Genomic DNA, 12,843 nt, shown 5'->3' with positions numbered 1-12,843 from the left:
CATGCCCGGTGGAAAGTTCTTTTAAATCGATGACTTCACCTGTGCCTTTCGATTGCTTGTGGTTTGTGGCGCGTTGTAAGATTCATACGTGACGTTATCTTTCGCAACGATGAAATGGTAGTTTTGTGATGTTTAAAGTGCAACCGTTTGCGCAAATCGTTGTGTAGATTCCGGCTGAGAAAAACAAGGATGTTTACTAATCAAAATTTGTTCGCGTCTTCACATTAACAATACCTTTGCCTCTTTTTGATTATAGGTACATTTCACATCGTCGCTACCCTGGAATGATGATCCTTTTTCCTAGAAATTAAAAGCGCCATCCCTTACCTGTGATAGTCGCTGCCTGCCGAATACGCCTTTTTGGGAAAAGACATGTATTACTTTTCCTATGTCGCTACCTTTTCGTGCGGTATATTTCAACACTTCAGGACAATTAGGGGATCCTAACCGTCGCAAGGTGCTATCCGTTCTTCGGCGGCATGATCCTTGTCTGTGCATGACTCATGATACTTAACAAAGAAAGCGAAACGAACAGGAATGGGTAAAAAGTGGTAAATTTTTACACAAGATGGAAGACAAAAAATCACCAGTCAGTCAGTTGGACCGCAATCTTTTCTTGCTGCTAGCAAACGTTTAGTGTTGGGACGGCATGGGATGGTAAAAAGCTGCCTTGGCCAGGAGCTACAAGCTCTCCAATTGAGGAAGCATGCTCGATATGATATCGCTAGCTCTAGCTCTATGTTTGGATTCAGTATTCAAACAATAACTAATTTTGTTTAGTTTAGTTTTGCTATGTTGCACGATTTTTCTCGTGCGGTTAGTGAAATGTAATGAAATTGTAATGAAATTAAAGCAAATTTTGATAAACTTTTCATTCTTTGGAATTATACTGTTATGTTTTTTTATCCTTACTTAATTGTTATTACATTTATAGGGGGAAAGCAGAGCAAAATGTACCTGTTAAGGATTTTGATCTGTACCTTATTGGTTAAACCATTTTACACTGTTATTTTGACGGCAATCGATACTTCAACGTCTTATTTATGAAAAAACAATCAGAATTAATGCACATAATTACAAATATGTATGTTTAAAATGAATTTAAAAAATCAACGTCAAAAGTCGTGAAAATGTATTGTGCGGGGTAAAATGGTCTTGCTGTGGGGCAAAATCTGGTCTTACGCGAAATCTCAAAATACATGAATGGTTTAAGCTCTTGCATCTTGGTAGAATAGTGAGCGTAGAGATTTATGTTTAGTATTTCAGTGTTTTATTCATTAATTTAGTAAAATGCTGGAATATTTCAATATTTCAAATGGATAGATTTTTTCCAATGGATAGACATATTCGATCCGTCCTATTCACTGACTATGTGTTTGTATGTGTTTCTTATATTGCTAAATAATACTTATTAAGTCCATTACAAACATTTCAATTACATGAATTCCATTACAAACATTTGTAGAATCTACCATTGTAACTGGTAGCTCTTACTTACATAACACACAGGACATGGGTTCTAATGTCGTCATCAAAGTTCGGTTTATTTGGTTTTAGCATCACGTGTATCCATACTTGGTCGAGGATCTGGGTAATCCGAAGCTACTTTAGATAGTCTGCGCAAGAACCGTTTACGGGTTGATGATCCGGCTTTACCGTCTTTCGACCCACCAGCCGTAATCGCACACACGGCTTTTCTCGCCATCGGAGAGCAATAAAAGTTTTGGACGAGACGCATTTCGGCTTCGAAATACTTCACAGATGATGTCATATGAGATGCCCCGGCTACCGGCTACGATGAACCTCGGATGACTAACGGGTACAAGAGCAGTCTCATTGGCAACTAACCATCTATGTGATCGATTGAAGTGTGTGCTTTACAAATTTGTCAATAAATTCTAGACTGCCAGCATCGCAAAGTAACAGCCGGGAGGATTTATTGAACCTATCGAAGGGAGAAAGAAACGATGCGTAAAAGGGTTTTCTTTTCGAAAAGGTACCACTGACGGAGATCTCTTTTTTACCGGAAGCACACATCAGGGGTCGGTAGGGGATTAATAAAATCAAGGAGAAAACCAAGGATTATTCATAGCACTGGTGCACTTGGTCCGTGTTGGCTTCGTGATTCACTAAAAGCGACGATTGTTGGTGACAAAGAACAGACCGATTCTAGTGATGTTCGGAATGTATCTCTTCCCGATGCTGGCAAGTCAGAGTCATACGTATTGCGCCGTTTTACTTTGTTTACTTGACCACACTCGGTGGGACCTTGGGTGGCCGGGAAACGTTTCCTTAAAAGGGGGTCATATGGTTTCGGCTGTGGGAGCGCGATGACGCTGTTCTGCTGTGCCGTAGTAAATTTATGACCCCACACTTTGTGGCCATCGTTGGTTGGTTAAAAAATCGGGAAATGCTTTCTATGTTAGTCGTCGCTCGCCAGATATGACGCAATTGTTTGTAACATGATGAACGAATGCTAGAAGAGACGATCGCGATATGTTCTTGATCGTGTGATTCCTAGGTTCTGGAATGCTTCGACGTACTTCCGCCTGGCAGACACAACGGAACAAACGCTAATGTGCATCTTTCTCCTATGACTCAGCTGTTACTAATCACCGGAAAGGCTGACGAGAGACATCGGTTCTGAACAGACGCAACGGAATGCGTATGGTGGCGGACGGAAAACAGTGGCAGTGCCAGTGGCATACGACTTTACCGGGTGGTGTTGTAAATGCCTTCGAACCCATAGTTCACAGCCGACAAATGTGGATCTGATTCATTGAGAAGAATGATTTGCCACGGTTGGGTGGGCTGGGCGTGCTAGCGCTGAGCCGTTCAGTATGGCCCTTCGAACGTGCGGTGTGAAAATGTCTGGCAACATTTGACATTTCGGTGGAAAGGCGTTAATGTCGATTTGTTTATGCGTTCGATTTGCTTTGATGTTTGAAATGTTTCTGTTTAGAGTGAAAAAAGGGGCGTGCTCTTGCATTGCGGTAGTTTGATTTGATATCGTTGTGATTCACGGTAAAAATGAACCTTACGAATTATTGGTTAGCAAAGCAAAGACAAGCGCATGCATGCGAAAAGCATGCGGTACGATCAGGCCGTATAATGTTTCAGTTAACAGGATTGAATGATTAATATTAAACATAGAAAAATTAAACTCCATTTTACGTTGCGTTTTCTTACTAGTCCCATTTTACTTGTGGACAGAATAGGCAAAAGTTTTATCTTGATAACTTTATTTTCAGAATGGGGTTGTTATACCTAGATAACTTAAGATACACGAAATCTTCCAACACATTACCTTTCAGGAAATTGATATTTATATTTTTTTGATCCAAGTTGCTGAACTAACTAGGCAACAAACTAGCGCTTGTTCTAAAAGCAGTTGAAAGGAATATGGCCTTTAAAATCATTCATTTAACGATTTTTCACACGTACCCAGTTGACATTTATCTTTATCTAGATATTTTTCATTGTCTTTTAATTGTTCAAATTTATTTTTAAATATAGTTAAAATAGCAGTGGAGTGTGATTTCTTAAAAAATGGGATTAAAAGAAATAAATTTAATATTTAGTGCAAAAATAATTAAAGCAATTATATCATTCGCCATATTTGCGTAAAAAGCAATCATACACACATACTGCATTCACAATACTCCGTTTTGTTATGTTGATCGTATGCTTCCAACTGTTTGGCTTCCTGGTTTCAGCGCAATGGTAAACCAGTCACGGTAATGCCGACTCTACAACACCGAACACCGAGTGTTGCTGCATCCTCATGAAGTGAAAGTATAGACATGAGTACCGGCAACGGGCACAACTGTCTGCAAGCATCCTTGAGGTGCTACACTTGAAGGTGAAACATACCATGTGCCGCCATTCCGTGTCTGTTTATGGAAATGGTTCTGTGAGCTCTCGTGCTTCTTGTGTTTAACTGCCTCCCGACTTCAGCGGTAAACAACGACCTTCCGCCTCTGTTGATCTGCCGGGCCGGAAGACTGAGTGCAAGCGAGCAGAGTCGTAGAGCCGTAGACAGATCGGCACAGATTTAACCGGGGCCCGACCATGCGCCATCCCGAGCCATGACTCATTGTGAGGGAAGAGGGTGGCCGTTCGTTTGCTTTCCATTTCGGTTCGATGCGCATGAGCTGCGTTGTAGCATCGGTGCGAACCACTCAGACATCTCGGCCCAAAGCACCTATGCTTTTGTTTCTGTTGCTGGTTGTTTGTGGGATTGAAAATAAACGCACGCAAAAGCATCGAAAGATCGATCCGGCATCGGTGCCGGCATCGTGCATCAGCTGCCTTTGGCGTTTTCTGTGCTTCATGATTGATTAGCACCGAACCGAATGGCCGTTGGAGTAACACGTCCATTGCCCGCTCCCAGCCATACAGTCGGACGGAGGATTTACTGCCGTTCGCCGGTCAGTCGAAAGAATTTCGTCTTGCGCAAACGGCCCACAGTCGCCGAGAGTGGGAGATGTACGCAACTAGAAGGACAAAGCGTGTGAATCATGCACGTTTTCGTCGGTTTGTTGCTTGACACCTTTCACGGTCGGACGTATTTCATCGCTAACCGTTGGCCGCTTAACCCTTCGGTAAAACGCATCGAGAGTTTTGGTTGGAAATTGTTTAATAACACTAAATAATTCATGATTAATAGATTGTTATGTGTTTTTTTATATCTGTTTTTTACAACAATAAAGACACATGTTAGGTTTTTGGATTCAAACAAAATTCAAATTCAAAAATTAGTATCAAACTAGTTTCAAATGTTATGTACATTCATTAGCAGTTTCCACAGAAGAGTTAATCAGGTATCGGAATTGGTGCGGATATTTGCCAAGCCCCAAAAAGGTGGAGTCCTGAGCTACAAGCATTTGCCCGTCACCGTGATTCCAGCACACGCGACACACGATCACGGAGCATACAGGAAAACGAGCGTGCAGATCGTTCGACGGTGCACGCGGCTAAGTCAAACCCTTCTGCCAGGAGCTGCAGGCAGTTGGGTTGACACAGTTGGGCAAAAGTGGACTATATCAAAAGCGACTCAATAGCAAATGCCATCCAAAGGGTGTAAACAACGGCCACGATCATTCAATTGTTCCCAAAAGGGTCTACCAAAAGGGTCGGACAATCGGGGAAGGGAACAACGCGGTCAGTATTAGATCATCCTGCTGCTCATTACTCATAGCCCGTGTCTCATTATCTGTCAGGCGGAATTTATTTGCTTTATTTTCGTTTGCTCCCAGCAGTCGTCCTGTTGTCTTCGTTTCAGTCTTCGAGCGTGAAACCACCCTCGAAAGGTACATATTTAACTGCACGAGCGACGATTGCGAAGCGATCGTCAACGCGCTCAAGGATTATTCTTTGTTGGTTTGCATGTGAGTCACCGCCCCTTGTGACGTGTGGCTGCTGGTGCGGCTCGACCCAAGGATGGAGTGTATCGGCGTCAGTAAAGTTAATTACTTCTGTATTTTTAGTATTCTTGCATCCGATTTTGCTGCCATCTGAGGCAGCTTGCCGGGCATACCCGATGAGGTTATGGAAATAATTGTTGTAATTGGATAGAATTGCAAGTGATTCCATCATGATTCAATCTTATTTCAAAGATGCCGATCAATGCCCAAAGCACGCCCGTTTGTGGCGGATTAGCACGAACGCTCAATTCTTTGTTAGTGTGCTTAGTTCGGGTGCATTTAAGTTGAGATCATAGTTAGATCATTGTTTAGTTTACTCAGGCTATTCCCTTAATGACTGGATGGAGCTTGTTTCAGCACGGGACCGTTTGGTTCCTGTAAGACTGGAGATAACCATTCATCACGATTGCTGTGACGTGGTTGAAACTCTGTGTTGGGATAGGACACGAATCGTCATCGAACTGCGCATATTATTACAAGTAACTGTTTACGTTAACTATCCTCTGCAATGTTAGAGAAAACAATAAAAGATAAGAATATATTTTATTTGCTCAAGCTAACCATAGCCACAGAACAGTAGTAGGAGTGAGTCACATTTGTCTTACGATGTTCTAGGTGTAAACGCGTTCAGTAGAGTAATCCGTTTACCCTACGTTTACCCGGTTTTAACATGACAAGTACAACGGCGAACACGTAAACATACTGCGCATGCTGACAGCACAGCCATTCGAAGCCAAAATTGGGACATTTGCCGAACGCGGTAAAATGTTCGCACCTGTTCGACGCCGATCGTGATCGAGTCGGCGATCCTGGTTACTTGGGTGCGTTGTTATGACTAATTCACCTGTGGAGGAGGTAAATCACGGAGCGATGCACCTTTTACGGGTCACCGAAGGGTCGCGCCAGTTTCGTGGCCCGGCATTACCGTATGCGTTGCACTCGGGTACAATGTTCGATGTGCACCGGGGGTTACATCGATGACTAACCGGCGTGGCGCTTGGACTAATGGATATTCAGGTCAGCACGGACTGGATCTTTGACGATCGTTGTACAATCGTTCGAAAGCAGAGCGTCAGAGTGACGTTTGTTTATTTCGTTTGCTTTGTTTGTCATCCTGTAGCGTTTAAGGTGTAGACTGTTGCAAAGATCTTGTCTGCCCTGGCAAGCATGCATACGATGTTTGCTGTGAAGTAGTCCAAGACGAATGTTCCTGTCCGGCCGGTATGACAACAATGGGTTGTGTCAAGTTCCGCACCTGTCACCGACGACGATCGCGCGTTAATCACACACTCACACTCACTCCCCAACGGGTGGTGACACGATGGGTGGTGGTTTGGTACGGTTTGCTAATTTTAACACACCTCAAAGCACCCCTTCCTCATTTAATCGCTTTTCTGACGACATTTACATAAAGGAAGGAAACAGAAATCACCCAGAAAAGAAGAGCAAATTACCCCCCTCTTGCCACCCCCCTCTGCTGAAACATTCTACAGCTGTTACCACTAATGCCCGCTCGCTAGAACTACCACTGTCTGATGTCCGGCTGAGCACAAATTAAGAAACGAAAGGTGTCAATGCGTACCGCAACCACAACACGCCGCCCGGTAACGTTCGAGCGTACTTGTGTGACAGAATTTTATTGATCTCGGCAGTGAGTAGGATTTAAAGTAATCCTAGCATTTGTTAAGCCGTTACCAATTCGCGGAAAAGGAGTTAGTAGCCTATAAAAAGAAAGAGAGTAGTAAATTGTGTGGCCACTCGGTCCACCGAATGGCAAAGATTGACGGTCCGGTTTAAATCACAAACCCATCACATGCCCTGGCCACCTGTACACGGTTGGCTGTCGAAAATGGCATCATCAAACATCCTGATACGGAACGAACTAGACAGGCGTAAAGATAAAGGTTTATGTGTTAAAAACGATGAGCTGTACGCATAACTTCCGCCAAGCTCATTAGTAATGCATCCCCTGTGCTCTCGCCCATGGCACGTCAGTAATTTCTTTGATCTTTTCAGCAGTGACTCAGAACGAACTGCTACTGGATCGTGTCACCGATGGCTCAGTGTGTTGGAATGTTGAAAAGAAGTTGTCGAATGTGTCTGGAAGGGAGTATTAGTGAGACAAATATAAACGGGAAAATTGTGTGTTTACAACTGCAATTTAAAGATTTCATTAACTTGAACTTTATTTTCAGTACGGTATCATAAAATGATTGTTTCTTTACATGGAATCGGTTCGGACTTCTATGTGAAACAAAAAATGACTGAGGTAGTTGTAAGCAATTTATAAAATGTTTGTACGATGTTTAGTCACAATTAAAACAATCGTTGATCATAAATACTTTCTGTGACCCCTTTTCCCTTTTAAGATCGTAGGCTGAAATTTCAGCCTATCAGCTGTTTGTATTGTATAGCAGTTTTCGAGCAGCTATCTAAGACGGTATAACATACAGGTGGGCTTATCCCAAGATGTATGAATTTAGAAGGCTGATTTTTATCCCTCCTGCTTCCGAATGAAGATTTTAAAAGTGTTTTGTGTATTCGTTTGAGCCAGTAAAAAGCCAGTTTGAGCAAAAGTTTTCACCCATCCTTTTATAAAGTGTCGTTCAAATTTGGTCATAAAAACAGGCTATGAGACCATCTGGTCTACATACACTTTGATTCTAGATTCCACCACCTGATCTCTTTAATGCACCTTGGGATAAATTAAAACACGTCCTTGTTTTGCCATTTTTTCGTGCAGGTACTCCAAACTAATTCTAGTTATCAGTAAAAAGTCCCCTGAGATAAATTATTTTGATTAATCAAAGGTTTTTATTAACACTTTAACGAGTTATATTATTTATTTACTTGGGTTATTATATTGTTGATTCAAATGGCTTATTCTTCTTCTATTTGGCATACATATTTTACATGGACATGCCGGCATATACAGATTTTAGAGATTTTTTCAGAACCATGCAGCTGGATTGTCAGCCTTTGCTATGGGGAGACGACCCATATGAGGCTTGAGCCCACGACTAGCATGTTATTTTGTCGTGCGATTCAACGACGAAACCGCCCGGAAACTGAATCAAATAACTAATGAATATTAAAAAAATAAATCACGCTTAATTTGGTATAAAATGGTTATTGAATTTTACATTTAACACAAGTGGAGATGAAAATATATCTCCCACCATAGGCCATTATATTGCCACACAAATACACTAATATTGTCAGCCATACTACTCAACTTCCCATAGTTGGCACGGAAGAAGGTGCGCAACACGCAAATGATCCAACGCTTGTAGCATAAAAAGTGCACACCTTGCTGCGCACCTTCCCTACCGACAGGCAGGCGCCTGCTTTGCGATTCGAATTGTGCTTCCTAATAGCAAGCGATCGGTTCCATCGAGTCCACAGATGACCATGAACGTGTCATACACACACATTCACACAGCAGAGGGTGGCATGATGGAGAATGGTACGAAAAAAGGGTGTGCGTACGGCGAAGGAATTGGCGATAAGTAAGAAGTCTCCGCACGATGACTCAGGTCTGGCCAACCAACTAGCTCAGGCTCAAATGACCTTTTCGCGGAAGTGCTGGAGTGCGTTTGAACAAACGGCTCCAAGCGCCAAGGACGCTTTGCCAGGACCGGTTTGCACGGCTTTCTGTGACGAGCCCTACATTACCTTCCGTAAGAGGGGTGCGTATGGGCCCGGCGAATAGTGTGGTATCACCACGGGACGACGGAAGCAATTTCGAGAGCAACGATCCCGGCGGTATAATGCACGATTAAATACGGTGTCCACTGGTGAAGATCATCTCGTCGCGGGGAGGCTCGAGTGGGTTGCAATAAGGAAATCTTTATCTCCAATCGCTTGGCGCAACTCTCCTCCATAGGTTGAGTTATTGGGGGGAGGGACGACACAAAAGAGTGGTTTTATCTAGTGGCAGATGGATGGAAAGCTTCTCTTTTGTATCTCACCAATCAAGTAGGCAACGATCAAACAATCCTTGCTGCGAAATACGCGGAAACATACTATCATAGAAGCGAAAAGCGTGAATCATGCGTGTCACTTTCGGGGCCGAAGGTGTTGTGCACATTTTTCATGTGTGATAGGACCATGGAAAATGCGCTTACGATCTTCTTCCAATACTATCATCTGAAATGATGGTGAATCAGCCATGCTGGTCGTTGTTGGCTGTGACCATAAAATTTGGAATTCTCGTTTTGCTGACCGTTGGTCCGGGAATTACCGTACGCAAACATCCTCCAAGTCTCTCATCTTCGATGTGTCTATTGTTGTACACTTTAATGGGATTTTACCTTTTTTGAAATGGTCGTTCGGTTAATTGAGTACGGGTCTCAAGTGGATTTTGAATCAGAACAGACAAAAAAACTTTGAGCTCTGCTTATGTAGCCATGTGGTGTGGAGGAAAATAAAAAAAAATTTAACTTAAGCTCGCTCATAAGCTTGAAATCGATCAAAAAAACAAGACATGGTTTTGAAGAGGTGAGAGACAAAAACAGATTACAGGGTTTTCGAGGATTACATTGACATGTTCGGTGAGTTGTTGATTCGTTCGAGCATATAATTGACTCTTTCAGCGAGATATTGAATTGTACGGAAGCAAGCGTTGACATGTTCGGCGATTCTGTAGTGCTATCATTTGTTTTGTTTACACCCTGTGCCGCGGCGTTTAATTTTTCATTATGAAATGTCCTAAACGTAGCAAATAATTATTCCCCAAGCTGTTTAATACAAGAATTAGTTGAAACAAACATATTTTTTGAAAACCGTTTGTCTACCTTCTGGTACGAAAGTGATAGCTCTACTGTATAACCGAACATGTCAACGCTCATTTCCGAACAATTCTATGTCTCGCTGAAAGAGTCAATTATATGCTCGAACGAATCAACAAGTCGCTGAAAATGTCAATAATATCATTGAAAACCCTGTATTGTTGCTGTACGCGATCGGGTTATCCTTAAGACTGTTCGTAGAGTTGTCTTCCTTTCATTAAGGAAAAGGTCTAAGCTTGAATGCATGTGTAAATGAGTAGCGAATAAATCATTATTTTACAGTGCTGTCATTATTCGTATATTTGAAGCATTCACCTTCAACAGTGAAGTATAAACTGTAGAATGTAGAACTAATTTTCATTAATTTTATTTTACCTCTAATATCTGTAGAACGTTTATAAAGCGCTGAGTTAATGCAATAAACTACATGTTCAAATAGAGACTAGATGCTATCCATTATATTTAGTAAGTTCAATCAGCGTAGAAGAGAGCTAATTCTATTTGGATTCCAATCATACATTCACTTACTGTAGATTCATATAAAAAATACAAAACACAAACCCTGCATTCGACACACTGTTTTCATACTCACTCTTTTGAGATTCACTTTGTACTACCTGAGTCCCGGCTTTATGATTTACAGCAACCCGATCGCCATACACCATTAATTATGCAATAAAAATTGCAGTAAAATGAATTTGCTCATTAGCAGTAAAACGAATTATGCTGCGTTGCTGCCTTTATTGCCGATCAGCTTTAGAGTTCTGCCAACATGGAAACAACTGGTACCGATTGAATGTTGTTTGTCATGGAGCGCATACCCAAGGTTTAAAGGTATTTTGTCTGAAATTAACAAAGATGATCTTTTCAAAAGGCCTTCATTGCTGCAAGTGCTGTTAAGGGTTGAGTCGCAAAAATTCTGAAATTATTTGCATCATGGCTTTTATAAATCCAGATGGGATTGTTCCCCATCTAGATCTTTTGTTATGACGGAGTAGAAGCATACTAATAATACCAAGACAGAAGCGTTAAAACGTTCAACAACCTTACTGTTTGACTATAGGTACTTAATATACATAATTTAAGATAACAATGATTTTTATAAGAATGTAGAAAAACGGTATTACTTTGAAAGAATGATCATTGAGTAAAATCATAGCGCCTTCATCACAAACACACGTGTATTCATCAGAACTCATTCCATGAATCACTTATTCTACAGGAAATCCAACAGATGCATCTGAGGGGGAGCTGTATGTACACGTTCGATTTGGGTGTTTAACATTTGTTCGCAAAACGTGTGATCCGTAAACCTAGCCATCTAAACCTGCCAACAGTCACCAGAATTCAGTTCCAGACTGATGATGTTATTCTGTTATCATGCTCATGATGACGATCATCCCGCTAGCCAACGAACCAATGAACGCCTACAGGCGGGACCTACGGCCATCGTCTACAAAAACAATTAGCTGCGATTATACAGAGGAGTGATGAAGCCTGTAAAATCCAAAACAACAGGCGCAAACCTACGGGTAAATATTTATAAGATGCGATCAAGCAAGAATGTTTTTTTTGTTTGCCTCATGCACAGCAGGTGCATCATGGAGTGATCTCGCTCGACTGGAATCGGGTCCCGCAGGTGACTCACAACTGCGAACGGGTACTGTACCGTCTGTGTCATACGGTTAATTGGTTCCAGGGTGTCATGCACGGTGTTTGCAATTAGGAAAAACTCATTCATGACGCGAAAGGTCGTCACGGCATCGGCAGCGAAGGTCGTCGAGCCGGTGGCCGATCTGAACGGCGTTCTAGATTTCCATTCGCAATCGCGCACTGACTCACGGCACCATGTATTTCATGGTATTTAGTCACCTGCTTATGAGTCGCATTTTTCCACCCTTGCAGAATGGTTCGCTATCAAGTGAAACTATTTTCGATAAGCTAAAATAGCATGTCTAATATGCTGCCTTCGATGGCTGTTCACAACCGGCGTACGGTGGGTGCCGAATGATCCGCCAAACTGCGTTTGGTCATTGTACACGTGGTTCGATGGCACCTATTTGCTAAGGCTTGCGTCATGGCGTTGTAGGCATGGAGTGCCGCTGTGAGTGCAGCTGATAATGTTTGTTGGTAAAGATACGAACGATAGTCGTCGATAAGAGTTTTAAGAGACAACGCAGCGCAATAACTGTGGAAGCAAACGGTGGAAGGTGGGTGAAATGACTCGCATAGTTTATCTGGTCGCCGGTGCGATCGTCTGGCAATCTAGAGCAAGTATTTATTTTTGGTTGCCTTGGTTGGTGTGACTCAAAAGAGAAGGAAGATCAAATATCGCTTGGTGGACCTGAATGGTATTAATCCGTAAGTTATGATCTCGTTGAGATATCTCTGACAGAGATCAACAACATTGTGACGTCCATTGCACGCCAAGTCTTGCCCCGTCCGTACGACGTTCTCCAATAGGTGGTAAACAAAATGCGCATTTAGTAGTGTTGCTTCTCAGTAGATATGGCGCTCATTGTGGGTGGGTTCCCTTATGAAGCAGACACGGCGGGAGGTAGATTCACTTGTCGCCACAAACAACTCTAATGTCATTAATTGTTAATATTTTCGATGTTCATAGCCAT

This window comes from Anopheles merus, unplaced genomic scaffold, assembly GCF_017562075.2.
Source record: "Anopheles merus strain MAF unplaced genomic scaffold, AmerM5.1 LNR4000371, whole genome shotgun sequence".
NCBI classification, from domain to species: domain Eukaryota; kingdom Metazoa; phylum Arthropoda; class Insecta; order Diptera; family Culicidae; genus Anopheles; species Anopheles merus.
This window is presented reverse-complemented; position numbering follows the sequence as displayed.